Source organism: Palaemon carinicauda, chromosome 26 (genome assembly GCF_036898095.1).
Source record: "Palaemon carinicauda isolate YSFRI2023 chromosome 26, ASM3689809v2, whole genome shotgun sequence".
In the NCBI taxonomy this organism is placed as follows: Eukaryota; Metazoa; Arthropoda; class Malacostraca; order Decapoda; family Palaemonidae; genus Palaemon; species Palaemon carinicauda.
Genome location: NC_090750.1, coordinates 59,616,386 through 59,637,073, shown reverse-complemented (window position 1 = coordinate 59,637,073; position 20,688 = coordinate 59,616,386). Strand labels below are relative to the sequence as shown.

The 20,688-nt window shown below is 39.0% G+C and overlaps 1 long non-coding RNA gene across 1 annotated transcript in view; it reads left to right on the top strand.

Annotated features, from left to right (window-relative positions):
* LOC137620180 (uncharacterized) overlaps nt 1-20,014 on the top strand; it is a 21,641-nt gene extending 1,627 nt beyond the window's left edge. Inside the window, exons 2-3 of the long non-coding RNA XR_011040012.1 lie at nt 2,622-2,747; nt 14,848-20,014. This is a non-coding gene — a long non-coding RNA (uncharacterized lncRNA). The remainder of the gene's footprint in view (nt 1-2,621; nt 2,748-14,847) is intronic.
* Nucleotides 20,015-20,688: the final 674 nt, after the last annotated feature.

Below are 20,688 nucleotides of genomic sequence, written 5' to 3'. Positions count from 1 at the left end.
ATCACCCTATTTTGAAATAATTTGATCCTTCATTAACATATGCCCATTGACTTATAAAGAGATAACTTAAATGCAAACTGGAATGATAATTGAATTATTAATAAGGTAGCTACGGAGGTAACAATAGGTGAGTGAAGATAAGTCAAGTCACTTTTGTCTTTGGATATCTGATCATAGAATGTTTTGCTGCTATGGTCCACACATTTTTCATCATCACTGCTGGAACTTTTCACATTTTGGTTTGTTGTAATCGTTTGTTTTTATGGAGAGCGTACTCTCATGTTTGGTCAGTGGAAGTTCCCTGAAAGATATAACGGAGAAATGATCCTTTTTAAAAATCCTAATGTGTTGCTTGACTTTGTGAGGTTAACTGGATCTTGCCCAGTTAACAGGTGCTTCTGATATACCAGGGGTAAATAATGCGGGAATCGAACATCTGTACTTTTCATGGTGGAGGTGGGGGGGGGGGGGGGGCGTTCAGGACGACTAGTTCATATTATTTTCAATGAACTAAATATTTAAAACTACTTAATTACTTCCTTTTCACTAGCAAATAAAAAACAAAAGATATTACTTAATTTGAAAATTGACAGTAATTTATGATATGGTGCTATAAGCTGATAGCATGCAGCCAAAAGTTGAGAAGTTTTTAATTCTTGATTGCTATACTGATATCATATTGTCTTTGCTCATATGTGGCGCTCTTTTCTCGCAAATAATCATTATCTCATTGCTTCTCTGTTATGACTAATGGTGCTTGGACATGCTGCTCACAAATTTCTGGCATGGGTCACTGTTAAAGTATAATAATTGCCTATAATTTGTATCACCACCCTTAATTGGTTCTATCTCACTGCCACCTTCCATGCCTCCTCTCTTTATGGATTGTGAATATACCTATTTTTCTTATTAATGACAAGTTTAGAGCATCTTCATGAAGTCTGGTTATTTAGGCTGTGGATTGTTTATGCCGTTAGACGTTTCGGTTGCTTGTTTGGATGTTATAGACTAAATGACTTGTGGCTAGTACCACCTGTTGGGTTGAGTTTGGTTCTTATGCCTACCTCCCTTTTTCTTAGCCACTGGATGATTGTCTTTTCTCATCCTTGGCACTGGGATGCCAACAAAGGAAGGCACTGGACAGCCCGTCAGTTGCCCCCTACCCTACGAATTAGGCTGGGCACTAGAGGATAGGGTACACAGTACCGCCTCAGCTCTGTCCACAGATGACGCCAGGTATAATTTATTTTACGTGGAGCAGGACTGTCTGGATCTTGACCCACTGTCTGTTTCCCAAGTGTACGTTCCCAGATCTAATTCTGAATTTTAGCGTTTCTATTCTAGGGAAAGAGAACAACTGCCAGTAGCCTACTGGTTGTCAAACATCCTCACATGTGTGGAGCAAAGAGGCTCGGGTTTCATAACCTGTACGACATGGCCATGGTGGCATTTCTGTTATGAAAATCACAGTATAAGCAGTTGTTCTTAAGAATCCTGTAAATTTTAGAAGTAAATGGAATCTGGCTGGATATATCCCTGCTGTCAGTCCACAAGTGTTGCGGCTGAAATGATCCATTTTACACTTAACTAGGTCTGGGACCTTATGGGTTGGAGGTTGTAGGGAGAATTTGGAGAGAGTGAATGTTCAGATCCACTGCCTTTGATCGGTTGCAGTGTAATAGCCCCTACCAGGGACTGAGCACAAGCACCGTTGATCAGGGAAAAGATAGTTGTTACAGCCATGGCCCTCCCCAGTCTTTTTGTGACACAGCAGGAAGGTCTTTGCCTTTGGAGAGCTGTTCACTTATGCTAAGAGGGATAATGGAGCTCCTGACCCTGGTTACCCTTCAGGCTCATCAATCAGAGGAAGATCCTACTTTGGCAGCCATGGCTGTTACACAGGTTTGTGGAGAGCAGGCCAACACTGATCCCATAACCTTAGGCCTGATATGTTTAAGAAATATGATTCCCTTGAAATTCACCAGTGCATGAGCCTAGTATTTCAGATGCTACTGAGATACTGGTAGTAGGAAATGGGCCGAGTACGTGCTCAATTCGGGTGAAGGTGAAACGTCTACTTTTCTGATCTTTAATTGAGAATGAGAAATACCTGGGGGTAGGGGGGGGGGTCCTAATTTTAGTGATATCCTAATCTGCACCTCTTGGGAATTTCCTAAAGAGAGATGATTTGGCTTTGCTCTTCTCTCTTGGCTCTGCTTCACAGTTTCCTCTATCTGTAAAGTTTCTGTACATCCCAGGAGACATCCTCCGGTTCAATTTCATAAGAGATGTCTGTACCCGTTTGCCACTCTTAGTGATGGTATTGTAGGTTGGTGGACACAAAGAAGTAATTTAATTTTGTATCAGGCATAATTGAATCTGTAGATATTAGGCTACTAATGATAGGAAATAGATGATTATTTATCATTGTGCAATAAAAAATGTCAATAGAAAATTCAGATGTTTTTGAAACCACTTCAATCAGTCCATTAATACCAGTGAAAAAGTATCATTGCTTTTTCAAAGGTACTTAAAAGAGCAAGAACCTCTTTTTTTATAAGTTTAGAATATACAAAATAGTGGGAGAGTTTTTGAAATGTTCTTACAATTTTTTTTATCAGGTGCATCTTGGGCAATGATCTATAGGAGACTGAAAATGGAAGTTTAAAAAAAAAAGAAAATTGCTAGTCTTCAACGGGAACAGAATCTATAAAAACCAGCTGGCTGCAATAACTGGACTTTTTAAGGTAAGGTCAATATAGAGCATAGTTCGTTAAATTGTACTGTTATTTAAAAAAAAGTTGGGTTGTTAGTTCGAGGTCAAATTGACCTTCAAGTAAATTAAAACTGAAATACCCCTATAATGAAATGAGATAAGATTTAAATGTAACTGCACAAATACAAACGTTTGTTCTTTACGTGGGAAAGGTGATTCAACACAAGCTGGTTTCGCCATAAGTTGCATGAGGTGTTGGTTACCCTCCACTAGTTACCAGGGGAAGCTCAGCCCACCCGCTCATACACTCGCCCAGTAAGTGAGCTCACTTATGATTTGGCTACGGTTGAGTGAAGATGTGCATGTCTCTCTCCAGGATTTTCCGATTAATTGGCTATACTAGCTTTGCTTCCCTTTTCTTTCTCAGGTAGAGAGCTGTTGCTTGACACCTGCAAACCATGCGTGTTTGTTCTGACGTACCTAGGTACACTTGTGGTACCTTCATGTCAAACAAGGAGATGGATCCTCAATGGCTTTGTCCTTCATGCAGGGCACTTCCTGCTCCGATTGTGGGAGGTGGTCATATTCCCAGTGGGAGCGGTACAGTAGGTGCAGTAAGTATTAGTCTAAAAGGGATTCTTTGACTTCGAGTTCATCCTTGAAGTTGAAGTCCTGACTTCATGGAGAGGGTTGTGAAGGCTACTTTGCACAAAGCAGTCACATCCCTACTTCATGCCTGTAGGTTATCCAGCTTTTCTTCACTCAGAGAGGATTTTTGCACCGTGGCAGAACAAGTCTGTATACCTCATGTTCTCCATTGCCGTCTACTGCAAAGTGGGTAATCTTTTGTAGCTGGACATCAGTTATCGTCCTCTCCATTGAACAAGTTTGTTTGTCAAAGTTCAGGCTGGAAACTGTACGGTCTGTGCTCTCTTCCATTAGAGGGGGAGACTTCATGTTCTCAGTAGAGCTGAAGGATGCATACTTTCAAGTGCATGTCTATCAGACCTCTTCGAAGTACCTTCGCTTCTCCCTTAATGGTACAGTGTTTCAGTTCAAGACTGTTTTGGACTGTGTATGGCTCTTCAGGTGTTCACGTGGGTGATCAACACAGTAGGCACTTGTCCCACTTGCGAGGGATACATCCTCTGATGCATCTCAATGATTGGCTGATTCTGGCCTTGTCAAGGAGGTGGTTGCTTCAGGATTGAGAATGCATCCATGCACTTTTCTTGATCAGAAGTTTGTGGTAAACTGGGAGAAGTTGTCTCATATCTAAAAAGAGGGCGAAGTACATAGGCGTGTTCATAAATTTGGCAGCAGCGAGTGTCTCTCATAGACAATTGCATCAGCAAGCTCAGGGAGCTGTCCAAGACTGTTGTTCCAGCTCAGCAATGGCAACATCTTGGACATCTGTCCTAGTTGAAGAAACTTTTACTTCTGGGGCATCTTTAGAGAGTCCTTCAGTAGTGCCTTAAGGATTACTGAGAAGTCAAGTGATTCCCAAATCTTTCTTGTGCTAGTGCCACAGGAGGTCCCGAACAATCTTTCTTGGTGGCTCGATGAGAACAACCTCCCTTGGGGAGTCCCACTCAACTTCTCGCCTCCGGGTCTACAGTACATCTGCTCTCGGATGCATTGAAGGAGGGACAACCTGGTCGTGTCAGGAGTGTAGTCTTAGGAAGACAAGCATCAATATATCAATGTTCTCGAGATGTGAGCAGCATTCCTAGGGCTCCAAGCCTTTCAAGAACATTTGAGGAGGCACCTTGCAGTGCTAATGAGGGACAGCTCAAGTGTAATGGCCTACGTCAACAAGCAAGGAAGCGTGGTCTCGCACCTCCGAGAGTTGATGAAGCAGATGCACCTCTGGGTGGCATTTCACTCTGTAGAGTTGTCAGCAAGGAACATTCCAGACAAGAGAAATGTCATAGCAGGCACACTTGGACATAAGGGGCAGGATGTAGGAGCGAAGTGGTCTGTACATCCTCTCATGGCAAAAAGGCCTCTTGCCCTGTGGGGCTCTCCAGGGATATGTATATTCACCTTTCGGCTAAACAGGAAGCTCCTGACTTCTGCTCCCCCATTCCAGACCCATAGGTAGTGTTCGAGGACCCTTTCCAACACTTGGGATCTCCTGTGTATCTGCTCCTATCACCCCGTTCAGCTTGATTCGGCTAATAATTAAGTGTTGACTGTGCTAAGAGTCAGAATAACCTTAGTAGCTCCTAGATGGCTACATGTCAAGTGGTATCCCGATCTACTTTCTCTTCTGGTCGAGGTCCCAAGAGAACTAGCCCCTTGGCTACTCTTAACTGTTAACTGCACCAGCAGAGGTACCACCAGTCAGTGGAGTAGTCTTTTCATGTGTGAAGACTATCCAGACCCTCCTCGAGTGAAAGGGTTTTTGCGAGGCACTGCACAGGAGATTTCTGGATACCTCCAGAGGTCCTTGACAGATGTCTACCAGGCTAATTGGGCCCCCTTCTGTGGTTGGTATCATAGAATGTGATATTTTTATGGTCAGAGCATCTTTAGCACACAGAGTTCCTTGTCTTCCACCGCTGGGAGAAGCTTGTCTCGGTTGCAGCTTGTCAAAGGCTGCCGCTCAGCCTGGGTTATGATCTTTCGACTGAAGGGTACAGATGTTTTAGCCCCCTGGGAGTTGTCAATACTCGTGAGGAGCTTCAAGCAGTCTTGCCCATCCCAGAACCTCATGTCCCCAGAATGTGATGTGAAGTCTTCAAGGCTCTTATCCATACATCCTTTGAGCTCATGAGCAGGTTATCAGACAGAGATATGAGACTCAAGACTGTTTTCTTGCTAGTCTTAGGATCAGCAAAGTGTGTGATGGAAGGAGGTCTCCTTTACGTTGTGCTGGAGTTTGTGGCCACGATTCAGAATCCAGATGTGTATGACCCCAGGTTTGAATTGTTCTCCATCCCCTCCCTCTATGTTGTGTTGGGTGCTGATGAAGACGAGATGCTCTTGTGTCCTGTAAGGTTACTGCGGTGCTATCTGAAGAGAACCCTACATCTCAGGCCTGAGTATAGGAGAGACTTTATTTGCACCGGCAGGTCCAAGAAAGAGGGGTTAGGAATACAATCTCCTTCTGGTTTCACGAGATAATCCAGGGAGCCTAAACCTCATCTGATGAGTGTCGAGGCGCCAGCTAGGATTAGTGGTCATGAACTCAGGGGTAGCCTATTGTCCATCTCTCATTTAGGAGAATCCTGTTGGTGGGCGAGTTTTTAAAGACAAGTGCCTGGAAGAGGCAGACCACCTTTACATCCTTTTATTTGAGAGATTGTACCCACAAGTCCCTTGACACTTTTATGCTTGGACCTGTGGTGATTGCTCAATCCGTTGTGTAGTAAGCCCTGTTCCTTACAAAGATAGATTGCATCTTGTCTATGTTAACATTACTGACTCAAGTCAGGAATGAATGTAGTATACGTGGCTCTTCTTCTTCATTCTTCTGCCCCTCTCTTGGGGTAAGCAGTCGAAACGTTACAAGCTGGTAGGAATATATGCTGGTAAGTTGCAGTTAGGAGCTCCATTTTTTAAAACTGATCTCTCCATCCCCCGTGCAAAATGAGGCACAGTGAATTTAATACTCTCTTCATATGCCTAGTATTCAATTCACTTGAAATTTTTCCCTGAGGAGGAAGGGTTTCTCTGATTTTGATAAAGTGTATTATGTAAACCTGAGGTCCTGTCATCCTTGTCATAAGGAGATAGGGGTGGTGGTGTTTTTGCTTCGCTCTCCTCGTACTAATTGTTAAATATATTGAGAGAAGTTGAAAGAATGTTTGATTTAAGGGGACATCCTACTCTCCAAACAGTGAGGTTTCCCAATTAAAGGACGAGGGTTTGTAAGTCGCATAGGAACATGTATCAAATTTTAAAAATAATTTGGATTTTGCATAGCCATATAACCCCGAATTCTTTAATGACTTTCCTCCTCAAACTACCCTTTTAAGTCATGTTTTGAAGTAGCAAAATGAATAGAGAACCAACTATGAGGGGTGACAGGGCTTTGCTTAGCACCCTCACTAGTTGGATGACTGCTCAACATCCATTCTAATGACCGATTCTATCTCGCATCAAAGTAATCTCTCTAATTAAAGGACACTGATTTGTATGGCTAGGAATCATACACATTTCTTTTAAAATTTGATAATTATTGATGGGAAAATATAAAAAGTTTTACAATCCTCCTAATATCAATAAAGTAATCTATGAAGAAGATACTACCAATTCACTAAGAGGAATATAGTGAAAGACTTAATTGTTGGTCCTATAGTGATAATCATTTTTGAGGTTGCAGTATAGATGACTTAACCTAAGCCATTGTTTGTCTTGAGATTATTTGATATAGTATATAACCTGAAAATAGATTCATATAAAGAAGTAAATATGGGGATTTTGCAATTTAGATTCGGTGACGTAAACACTACAATAGTCAAAATGATGATTTTGTTTGTTCATCTAAAATACTGTAAGCAATTCGACTAGAAAACGATAAGTCTGCCAATGGACAAAGGCAGGATGGGGTGGGCAATGGACAAGTCAGGATTATATAACTATGGATAAGGTTGGATAGATTTTTCATTGATTTAAGTTAACATTGGCTAATCATTAGCAAAAGACATATATTGTTGTGTTTAATAATGTTGAAGATGTGATTCTGGTAAGACCAAGCTGTCAGATTAAGTGGTGTATAGGCAACTTCATGGATGAAGTATATGCAGTAAGTCAAAACCAATAATGTTGAATAAGCTCGTCAATAATCTAATCCAGACTTGGATAGGGAGTCAAAGGAGTGTGAGATAAGTTTTCCATTGTTCGAGATAAGATGGTGAATATGATTAGATAAAGCTGGTTCATTGATTGAGGGTTGACCAGAAAATCCCTTTAGAAAAATAGATTAGTATGGTAGGACAGCTTGAGTAAGTTTGGAGTTAGTTTATGGCGGATCCATGCAATATATAATGAAAATTTAATATGTCATTTCAATAACGCCAATGATACATATACTTGATAACTTTGGGAAGTTGCTGGTCATTTATTTTTATAGGAGAGTGAAACCCCAGACTGATCATTCATTTGCACAGTACTATACTCCAGTATAATAAGCTAGAAGCTGTCAATGTTACCGTGTCAGTAAATCCTGTTTCTGGCCAGAATTCATACATATTTTTTTTAAATATTTAACTTAGCCGGTGAATATATAATAGCTGAGCCTCCGGCGGCTCGACAGAAAAACACGCAAAAACTCGCGAGCGATCGCTATGAAGGTTGCGGGTGTGCCCACTAGCGCCAACTATCGGCCAGATACCGCATATACATGTAAACAGACCCAATTTTTCTCTGTCGGTCTGATCGACAAGACGTACCATTACTCGCTGTTAACCTGGAGTTTTTCAACAGTCTTGGTGAAGTACTTCCTTTTGGTTTGAGCTTTCGCAGTGCAGGTGTTTTATCTTCAACTTAAATCTTGAACTCTTTTTTGGATAGATTTAATTGTTGATGACTTTGGATTGTTTTTTGGACTTTCTTTGACTTTTAAAAATGGCCGACCCTTCCCTTAGTACGGAAGTGTTTTTAAGGCTTTTAGCAATTATCTTATCACGTTATAAATTGTTGTTAATTATAGATTTTCCTCTATATATTTTATATCTCAACCGCCTTTAGTAGGCCTCTTCGATTAGCTTTCCATTTATAATAAACATCAAGATAAATTTTAATGATTTGTTTATATACGACCTTACCTATTCCTCCCCTAATCCGAGAGTAGGCGGTCCTAACTTGGAAACCGAAGTTAAACAACGTTGAGCCCTTTCAATCGTAAATAACTTTTACAGAGCAAAGGATTTAAAACTTATTAAATGAATATTTTTTAGTAGATATTTCATGAAAGATTTTCTTTGAATAGTCTTCGTACTGTTTCAAAGATGAACTAACGTTTGGTTTATTTATGCTACGCAGTTTGCGCTCTATTGTTACGATAGAGAGAGAGAGAATCACGGTTTCACTTTGCAGAAAGAGTAAATCGATTCTGACGTTTTGTTCATTCTTCTTTCAAACGTAAATGTTTTAAATACTAATTTAAAGGAACTTGTTAATTTTCAATTTCTTAGTCCTTTCAGTTATTTCCTTTGGTCAAATAACCTGTTTATTGACGAAAGGTGAGTGAGCTTTTCTCTTCGGTGTGAAATCAAGAGAAAGAGAGAGAGAGAGACGGAGAGGGAGAGACGAAGAGAGAACGTTCCGATCTTTATTCTCGTCCCAAGCGAGTAACGTTGTTCTCGAGTCAGTTTTTTTTTTACTCTCGTCCCAAGTCTCTGTACGGGGAGAAAGGATAAAACGTTTTTAGTTTTTATTCTCGTCCCAAGGCACTGTACGGTGAGAGATTGAAAACGTAGTTTTGAATGAACTAGTGTTTAGTCTCTTCCCCAGTCACTGATCTTTTTATCTTAAAATATGTTTACTGTTTTTTGCTTGTATTAATGTGCTTACATTATACGACTCATTTCGCAATTATAACCTTTTGATGTAGGGTAGAATTGCGTGCTTCAGGTAGAAATCAGTTTTATTCATGCCTAATGTGAATTGTTAAAAAATTCGATTTCAGTGAAGTAAGTGCAAAACAGAAAATCGTAGTGATAAAGTGATAATTGCGCAAAGTGTTATCAGTGTTGAGACCGAGGGTTCGTCTGTTCGTGCCTGTCGTTCGCCTAGTCCGGGACCTCTTGCAAGCTCCCAAGCCCAGGGGAGAAGTAATGTCGTACGACTTATGGGTTCGAGAGGCCTTGAACAGCGAACAGACGTTCCCTCTATGGTTTCAGGCGTGTCTCATCAAGACCGCCCCTACCATAAGACGAGCGAGACGATTTTCTCCTCGTCATCCGAAGGCTTTTCGCATAAGAAACCGTGGAGCAAGGTTTCGAGGCCCTTTAAGCGAAAGTCAGTCCCTTTAGGACAGGTCCAGCGTCCTGGTTATAGCCATTGGGACAGCTCTGACCCTATGCAGTCATCGGAAGACTGCTCGCCGCCTAAACAAAAGCGTAACACAGGCTCCGAAAGTCTTTTTGTAGGCAAGGTTTTGCAGTCACAGACGTTACCCTAGTCTCTTACCACACACATTCCCGTTGATCCTAAATGGGTTGTACTGCAAGACATGCAGAATAAGCTTGCCTCTCTTATGGAGGACTATTCTGCTGAGCAGGTTCACGATGATCCTCGCCGCTTAGCTGATCGAGATCCTGGCCGTCAGCCGCCCAAACGAGCCTTTGCTCGTCCTGTTGACATTGACGTTACAAAGTCACGTCAATCATGTTTTGTAGAGCCTCACTCGATGCAGTCCCGTGTTGACTCTCAGCCGCTTGTGGACGTTCAGCCGCTGCCGCTTGCTCTTGTTGACGTTCAGGACGTTCGCCAACCAGCATAGTTGACTTGTTTTGATGTTGAGCGTCAAGCACTGCAGTCAAGAGTTGTTTTGACTGCTCAGTCTAGGCAGTCAAGGCAGTCTCGAGTTGACGTCGAGCGTCCTCCCGCACCTGTTGTTGTTGCTGGTCAGTCCTTTAAGCAGTTACATGACATAGCGTCCTTGACTGCTACTGTTGCTCCTTTGCGTGTGGACTCTGCTTGTCAAGCATTGCCACCATGGCAGGTCTCTCCCTTGCTTGAGACTCGGCAATTGTCGGACAAGGTTCCTTCAGATGAGGAAGTTGCTGATCCCCCTCCTACTGATATTCCCTTGAGGACTCTGTCAGACGGAGAGGAGCCTAAAGCTGCTCAGCCCTCTATGGACTTTAAATAAATCATGCTGATTTTTAAGGATCTTTGTCCGGATCTTTTTGTAACTGTTGCTCCTCGTTCGCCTAAACGTCAGAGTTTACACTAGGCCTAGCTACTTCGAAGCCGTTGTTTTCTTAGCTAGTGCTCTCTCGCTCTTCTAAGAGAGCTTTACGTTTGCTAGGCGATTGGTTAATCACCAGGAGGAGTTTGGGGGAGACAGCCTTTGCTTTCCCTACTTTTAAGCTGGCTTATAGAGCGAGAGTCTGGTATGGCACGGGAGAAGTTCTCGGCTTGGGAGTTCCTGCCTCAGCCCAGATAGACTTCTCAAACCTCATAGACTCTCCCTGGCGCCTGGCCATGAGACGCTCCAAGATTTTATGGTCGGCTTCAGAGCTAGACCATCTCCTGTTAGGAGTTTTTTCGAGCGTTTGAAGTTTTGCTGTACAATTATGTCATGCATAAACAAGGCTATCAGGGATGGCTCCAATATTCTGACAGCCACGTTCTCTGCAGGAACAAGTCTATCAGGGATGGCTCCAATGATCTGGCAGCCACGTTCACTGCAGGAGTACGCAAGAGGCAAGTGCGCTCAAGGTGTTCATTGTCAAGACAAACTTCATGATGAAGTCTACCAGGCTGTCTTGACAGCATTAATGGAAGGCGACTGGATGGTCTCTCTCGACCTTCAGGATGCATACTTCCACATTCCTATACACCCGGATTACCAACCGTTTCTGAGGTTTGTTTACAGGAATGTGGGGTTCCAGTTTCGAGCCCTGTGCTTTGGCCTCAGTCCTGCTCCTCTCGTGTTTACGAGGCTCATGAGGAATGTGGCAAAATTCCTCCATCTATCGGGAATCCGAACCTCCCTGTACTTGGACTACTGGCTTCTCAGAGCATCGTCCAGTCTTCGCTGTCTGCAGGATCTACATTGGACGTTGAGTCTGGCCAGGGAGTTGGGACTTTTGGTCAACCTAGAAAAGTCCCAACTGATCCCATCCCAGATTATTCTATATTTGGGGATGGAGATTCGCAGTCCAGTTTTTTCGGGCTTTATCGTCTGCCACCCGAATAGAACAAGCCCTGCTCAAAGTCCAACTAATGCTGAAAAGAGAACGTTTGTTCAGTCAGGAGTTGGAACAGTCTCGTAGGGACTCTCTCATCCCTGGAGCAGTTTGTCTCGCTAGGGAGACTACACCTTCGACCTCTCCAGTTCCATCTAGCCTCTCACTGGAACAAGGACAAGACGTTAGAGACGGTATCATTCCCAGTCTCCGAACCAGTAAAGGCATGCCTGAAATGGTGGGACAGCAATATCAGTCTGAGAGAGGGACTATCCCTAGCAGTCAAGAACCCAAACCACGTGTTGTTCTCAGACGCGTCGGATTTGGGTTGGGGTGCGACCCTGGACGGTCGGGAATGCTCGGGTCTGTGGACCTCAAGTCAGAAGAGCATGCACATCAACGGCAAGGAGCTAGTAGCAGTCCACTTGGCCTTGATGAAATTCGAAAGCTTTCTTCGAAACTTAGTGGTAGAGGTCAACTCAGACAACACCACAGCTTTGGCGTACATCTCCAAGCAAGGAGGCACACACTCCCTCACGCTGTACGAGATCGCAAGGGACCTTCTCATATGGTCAAGAAATCGAGGCATCTCCCTGTTGACGAGATTCATCCAGGGGGACTTGAACGTCTTGGCAGACTGTCTCAGTTGGAGGGGTCAGGTGATACCCACGGAATGGACCCTCCACAAGGACGTGGGCAAGAGTCTTTGGGCTACTTGGGGTCAACCCACCATAGACCTCTTTGCCACCTCGTTGACCAAAAGGTTACCAATCTATTGCTCACCAGTCCTAGATACAGAGGCAATCCACATAGATGCGTTTCTACTGGATTGGTCTCATCTGGACTTATATGCATTCCCACCATTCAAGATAGTCAACAAGGTACTGCAGAAGTTCGCCTCTCACGAAGGGACAAGGTTGACGTTGGTTGCTACCCTCTGGCCCGCGAGAGAGTGGTTCACCGAGGTACTTCAATGGCTGGTAGACATTCCAAGAAGTCTTCCTCTAAGGGTAGATCTCTTACGTCAGCCCCACGTAAAGATTGTTCATCAAAGCCTCCCTGCGCTTCGTCTGACTGCCTTCAGACTATCGAGAGAGACTCAAGAGCTCGAGGGTTTTCGAAGGAGGCAGCCAGTGCGATTGCGAGAGCTAGGAGAGCTTCTACCTTCAGAGTATACCAGTCGAAGTGGGAAGTCTTTCGAGATTGGTGCAAGCCAGCATCTATGTCCTCTTCCAGTACCTCTGTAGCCCAATCGGAGATTTTCTTTTACATCTGAGAAATGTTCGCTCCCTCTCAGCTCCCACGATTTAGGGCTACAGGAGCATGTTGGCTTCGGTCTTTCGTCATAGAGGCTTAGATCTTTCCAACAATTAAGATCTCCAAGATCTCCTTAAGTCTTTCGAGACCTCTAAGGAACGTCGTTTGGCAACTCCTGGATGGAACTTAGACGTGGTCCTAAGGTTCCTCATGTCAGACAGGTTTGAGCCATTACATTCAGCCTCCCTGAAGGATCTCGCCCTCAAGACGCTTTTCCTAGTGTGCTTGGCTTCGGCTAAAAGGGTCAGTGAAATTCATGCCTTCAGTAAGAACATCGGCTTTTCTACAGAAAAAGCCACATGTTCACTTCAACTTGGTTTCCTGGCCAAAAATGAACTGCCTTCTCGTCCTTGGCCTAAGTCTTTTGATATACCTTGCCTGTCAGAGATCGTAGGCAACGAACTTGAAAGAGTACTGTGTCCAGTTAGAGCTCTTAAGTTCTACTTAGCTCGTACTAAGTCCTTACGAGGTGGATCTGAGGCATTATGGTGCTCAGTTAAGAAACCATCATTGCCTATGTCAAAGAATGCTTTGTCATATTTTATCAGACTTTTAATACGAGAGGCTCATTCTCACTTGAATGAAAAAGACCGATGCTTGCTTAAGGTTAAGACGCACGAAATAAGAGCTATAGCAACTTCCGTGGCCTTTAAGCAAAATAAATCTCTGCAAAGTATTATGGACGCGACCGTTTGGAGAAGCAAATCGGTATTCGCGTCATTTTACTTAAAAGATGTCCAGACTCTTTACGAGGACTGCTACACACTGGGTCCATTCGTTACAGCGAATGCAGTAGTGGGTAAGGGTTCTACCACTACATTCCCTTAATTCCAATATCCTTTTAATCTGCTCTTGAAATGTTTTTTAATTGGGTTGTACGGAAGGCTAAGAAGCCTTTCGCAGCCTTTTTTGATTTGGCGGGTGTGGCGGGTGGTCAAATGTCATTTCTTGAGAGCGCCCAGATTAGGGGTTTGATGAGGTCCTGTTGTATGGGTTGCAGCCCTTAATACTTCAGCTCCTGGGAGTCTTTCAGCATCCTAAGAGGATCGCTGGGCTTCGTGAGGAAGACAGACTAATAAGGCAGAGTAATCGTCTAAGTCAACTTCCTTACCAGGTACCTTTATATATTTGGGTTTTGTTATGATATAACTGTCAAAAACTCTAAGCATATACACTGTAAACTTAATTAACTCTGGTCTCTACCCACCACCATGGGTGTGAATCAGCTATTATATATTCACCGGCTAAGTTAAATATTTAAAAATGATATTTTAATTATAAAATAAATTTTTGAATATACTTACCCGGTGAATATATAAAAATAGAGACCCAGCGGGATGAGAAAAATTGGGTCTGTTTACATGTATATGCGGTATCTGGCCGATAGTTGGCGCTAGTGGGCACACCCGCAACCTTCATAGCGATCGCTCGCGAGTTTTTGTGTGTTTTTCTGTCGAGCCGCCGGAGGCTCAGCTATTATATATTCACCGGGTAAGTATATTCAAAAATTTATTTTATAATTAAAATATCATTTTTACATATATTAGTAATGTGCGTGCTTTAACAAGTATCCTCTGAGGTGTAAGGTAGAATGTCTTTTCCAGGTAAGTATTATTATTGTAGAAAATTACTGAGATTAATTGAAGGATTAGGGAAGCTTCTATTAGTCAGTGGATTACCGGAGGCTAGTCATTGGATTATTGTAGAATCATTTCCTTGTTAGGATTTAGGAGGTAATACTTATCCACTTTACAAGATATAATTCTAGATGTAATACCATTGCAAATGTTATGGACACTTCTAGTAATTATATCTACTATCTTATATTTGATTCATTGACTATCTTATATGTTAGTTTATTATAGAAAATATTTTACCAAAAGTGCATAGTAAGATATTTAGATAAGACTTATATCTGTAAAATTAAAGTTTTATTTATTTTCACAGACTAGAATCACCCGAAAAGGAAATTTATCATCAACTGCAGATATGCGCTAACAATGAAGATCAACAAGTAATCCTGGATTTACTGCAGAAAAAAAATCCACAGAGTTTGAGGAAGACAATATATTAGTTTGATGAAAATCCGATTTCAAGAGGAGTACCGAATATTATCAACTGAAGGAGGCAGTCTATCATCAAGCATTTCAGCAGTATTGAGATATTTTTATGAGAAATATTACAATTTTATAATTAATTTGAAATGCCCAATTAACTAGAGTTATTGGGTTTTTAGGGGGTGGTTACAATGGTCACTCCATTTATATCATAGGTTCAATAGCAATCACTAATTGACGATAAAGAGAGTAAAGTTACTGTTAATGAGTAACAATTTTATACAAAAATAATTATCACCAGAATTATTAAATTTTATCAAAGTTTATTTATGGGAAGCTGTTAATATGATTATTAAAGCTACTGTATTGACTTGTACTCGGTCTAGTAACAGGCATCTTATTCGCTATTAATCTTTACAAAGTCAGTGCATATATATCTAAACTTGGCTACTTTTCATTCTATATGTAATTAATGTTAAGAATACATTTAATGTTATTATTTCTAGTAAATTCTAAGCATAAAGTCAGTGGATATATATCTAACTTTAGTTATTTTTTCAATTATGTACATCATTACGTTAAAAGAACACACGATGCTATCATTGCTAGTAAATTAAAAGCACTCAGAATTCAACTTTGAAAATTAGGTCCAGATCAACATTTATGAGGGTGTTGGACTTTCCAATTAAAAATTCAGATTGCAAATTCTTAATTATTTTGATATCAAACGAGCAAAATCATTCGTTTAATTGCCCTGAAACTAGTTTGCGAAATACGAGTATACCGAGTGATAATGAATGCTTATTACCACTTTAAATTGTCAGAATTATCATAGATAATGTTGAATGAATTAGTATATGATGTGTTAATTATAAATGTTTTTGAAAAATGAGGAAGTTTGAACATTAACAACCAATTCAGACCAAGAAATGTAAATGAGGGAGGACTTCATAGAAATTTGATGTTAGTTTTGAATTAATTAGCCTCAATTATCATAGATAATGTTAAATGAATTAGTATATGATGTGTTAATTGTAAATGTTTTTGATAAACGAGGAAATTGGACATTAATAACCGATTCAGCCCATGAAACGTAAAGGTGGAAGGACCTCATGGAACTTTGATGTTAGTTTTCAATTTATATTAACCAGATGTTGAATCAAATCAAATGTCAATTTTATCTGGACATTTTAACATACTTCTATATCGTATCATTTTTAGAACTGTTAAAGACTGCAAACAAGTTATCTAACTGTGTGACTGAAGAAAAATTAACATTAATCATTTTAGCAATTGATTTTAATTCATTCTATAATCTGAATATTAATCTGCATTAATTGCAAGTGAATATAACCTACAACTATCTATTTTCATTATGAATATAATTTCATCTATTACACTGTCATCTAATTATTAGCAATTCTCTGAATTTTCTTTAGACATTATTCTCTTGAAAGGTATAAGCAGATTTGTTTAAAATAGAAGCTATTGGACTAAGAAGTCTGCCTCTCTAATTATTCACATCTTATCACATCTTAAGTCTTGTCTCTTCCATTCTTAGTCTTGGGGAGAATAGCATCTCATGTTTTAACAACCAACACGTGTATAAGTATTGGTATTATAGATATACTAGATAAATAGAAAAAAAAGCTTAATGATTTTGTCCTATATGTTTCAAAATAACTTATTTCCTTCCCTCTTGCGGTAATGAGAGAGATTTTGTCTTGTTTCAAAATAACATATTTCCTTCCCTCTTGCAGTAATGAGAGAGATTATTCTTAAATGAGAATTTGCCATAAAGCCACAGTATTAGAATTATTTTTCATATATTCAAACAAAGGGAGAACCAAATATGCTCTATAAAGATTCCACTTTTTATTTATGAAATAGATGTTTTGCTAGGAACTAATCCATTTATCTTGTGTAATGGGTCATATATGTTTCAAAATAACTTACTTTTCCTTCCCTCTTGCAGTAATGAGAGAGATTTTGTCTTGTATGTTTCAAAATAACACATTTCCTTCCCTCTTGCAGTAATGAGAGAGATTATTCATAAATGAGAATTTGCCATAAAGCCACAGTATTAGAATTATTTTTGATATATTTAAACAAAAGGAGAACCAAGTGTGCTAAATAAAGATTTCACTTTTTATTAAGTAGATTAAATATGCTAGTAACTAATCTATTTATCTTGTGTAACGGGTCACTAGGAGAGTCAGGAATAGAATAATTTTGAATAATTGGTATGGGAATCACTGTAATAAGGGTCTTAATGGTATTGCCAAGTATTAGAGGACTAGGATAATTCTCTCTCTGGAATATAAGGCTAGATGCATTTTAATGGTCACTCCAATCTAAAACTATTATTTCAAGGCACTTGCAGTAATTCTCTCTCTCTCTCTCTCTCTCTCTCTCTCTCTCTCTCTCTCTCTCTCTCTCTCTCTCTCTCTCCCCCAAATTAAGGTTTTATTCACAATTAGAAATATACCTGTATCAAAATAAGTTCAGATTGTTTTGTAAACTCTTCTTCCATAGGCGTCTTTAAGTTTGATCTCAGAACTTCATATCAAATATGTTTAGTAATTTTTTAAATTTTATCTTTTCCACAAATATCAATATTTAAATTATTTTGCTGAAAAATAACTTTCAAAATGCTTGTTTGCAGTAAAAGGTCCTATTCATTTATTTGTTTATCCAGTGTACAGATATTTATGTAACAAAACAGAATGACAAAATTGCTATTATAAGGATAAAATTTCTTATCTACTGGTTTTAAGCTTTGCATAATATCTAAACAAAATATGTAATTAACTACCACGCACCTTAGAATATAGTCTAAATAGCTAGTAACAGTTATAGTGTGTAGCATTTTACAAATTAGATTTATATTTTAAGGTTTTGTGAAAGGAATAGTGATTTGATTTTAGTAGTAGTCTTAAGAGAAGGAAACCATTCTCTGAATATTTTAGTAACAGTTATAGTGTGTAGAATTTTACTAAGTTTTATATTAAAAGGTTTTGAGAAATGAAAAGTAATTTAATTTTCTTGCTTTAAAGTAATGTTCTAAAAGTGGTTTTACTATAAAAATTAAAGTTTATTCCTGAAAGGTTCAAAGTAGTTATACTTAATGAAAGGTTCAAGATTACCATTTTGTAAAGAGAATGCTCACACATATGGGTCTTTATACGTAGGCTAAACTTAATGGGTGTATGAATGGAGGGATTGCACGTAAGGAGCTAAGAAACTAATCAAGTCTTGATCAATTATTTAGGACAAGGAGAGAAAGTTATGATTACCAACAGGGAAGCTCATAGGAAAAAAAGAATATGGGTTTCTTATAACTATCTGGCGAGTTCCTGCGAGATTCCTATCAGGGTATCATTTTGAAGTATTCTACTTTTAAAAATTAGTACTTAGGAAATAGCATTTCAAGAGATTAGAGGGTTGCATTGTAGTTGAATTTTAAAATTTTATTAGAAATATAGATATCTTAAACATCAAATAGTTTTATAGGTAGAATTGCTTTGCAAATCTAATAAAATTAACTTCATATAAATAGTAGGTGAATTTAAAATTGCAAGTTGAATTTTGAAATTGTATTAGAAATATAAATATCTTAAACATCAAAATAGTTTTATAGGTATAATTGCTTTTCAAATTAAAAAATAACTTCATATAAATAGGAGGTGAATTGAAAATTGTAATCAAGTCGATATCAAAAGCTTAAAACCAGTTGTTTTATATACAATAAAATGCTGTTTTGTCATTTGTGATTTTATCAGATACAAATAATCATTAAAATTTTAGATAAAAGATGCTTATATAAATCATAAATGTACATTGGTTAGAGATTATGTAAATTATTTTGTAAATAATAGACGCTACTCGATGTAAATTACATGAGAAAAATTTGTATGGACAAAAATACTTAAAAGATAAAAGAGCAAGCGTCCTGAATATTAATTTATGTAAAATAAGTGGCGTAAAAACTATTAATGGTATAACTACACGTATTGAAGATGTAAAAGTAGATGGTCCAGCATTTTGAAGACAGTGGTTATTAATATGGGCATTGTTGACTACTTTATTCATATACTTATTCGTCATAGTCAGAGCTGTAGTGTGTATTCATGATATAGAGTACAACCTATATGAATAGCTAATGGAATCTACTACATAATAGAAAACTAACGTCTTAACTAGGGCAATCCTTGGGTTTAGCAAAGATGGTTTATCACTGTCCATAAGAAATTCTGAAGCCGAAGATTTTGTTCAATTTTCCAAACTGAGACACAAAGGTAAGACTGGTCTTGCATGAGAGAGATTGACTCAGAACGAACTTTGTTCAGTAAACTATTTCCTAAAAAGCATAATTTGATTTGCATATGCTTAGTGTTAGTAACATTGATACTATTGCAACGAGATGTCAAATAAGGAATTTCTAGGAATAGTTTACTGAACACTTGTTTTCATAGGTGAGCTTTATCATATAAGACTGGTTTACTTCGATTTTGAAAATGAACAGAATCTTTGGCTTTACCATTTCTTATGGGAGACATCAAGAAATAAACCCCTTTTTAAACCTGAGGATTGCCCAAGTTAAGACGTTCAATTTCTGTTAGGAAGGAAGTAATGTCAAACTAACTATTCAAATATCTTGTAATCAAAATCATGAACAAAACCTTTCTAGGGGTCTGACTATAATGATCCAATATGATGATAGTAATGCATATATTACTAACCACTAAACATCCAAATTCTGGCCCATCTATTTTTGCTTATTTGATATCGATAGTTATACCTTTAGTATTAACAAGTCCCTTTTTTGCCATAAATTAATATTCAGGACCCTTGCTCTTGTATCTTGAAAAGTATTTTCGTCTTTACCAATTATTCTTATGCAATAGACATTAAGTAGTATCTATTACATAAAAATTAGAAATGGTTTTCTCATCTTGAAATATTTAGTAATGGATATATTTTAGTATACCATGAAAAAATGTTGGATTTAAACTGATATTTTAAACTTATTCAAACATTGTAGAATATTGGTGAAGTTGGAAATAAAATGCAAATGAATGGTATTACAATCTTTAATTTAGTTTCCCTGGTAACATAAAAAGAAAACTTGAAATGAAAAAAAAAAAAAAAATGAAAAAGCAATGTCTCAGAGTATTCTCCTTATATTAGCCTCATATGACCGAGTATTCTCCCTAAACGCCCCCCTACCCCTTCAAGTACCAGCAAATGCCTTATTCCCAACAAAAAATGGGCCAAAAGGCTCATGAAATAGTCCTCTTTCCTAACTAGTCACTCGTCCATTTGGACTACAATTGATCCCCCACATACTGAGTTTGTTCACCCCCCTACTGGGGTATTGAGAGCAGCAGTACCAATGTTTTATGAATATAAAGTACAAAGTCAAGATGGCCAAACTGTACCTCGGTATATCATGTTAGACCAAAGACCACTTATTAATTCAGCTGTCTGTCAACTAGGTATTTTTCCTGACTAAAGTCATGATTATAATGGCCTTTTTATACCATTAGTTAATATTCCTCAAGTCTCTCATCTAATGTTGAAGCTATTGAATTAAAGTTCTAGGTACGAAAATATACCTATGAATGTACTTGAAAGCTTCAAATTAACACTATGTTTGAAGAAAACTTGGAAATTCGTGAAAAAAACTTTTATTGTAGAAGATTAAATGCCAAACGTAGACAGGTTTCAG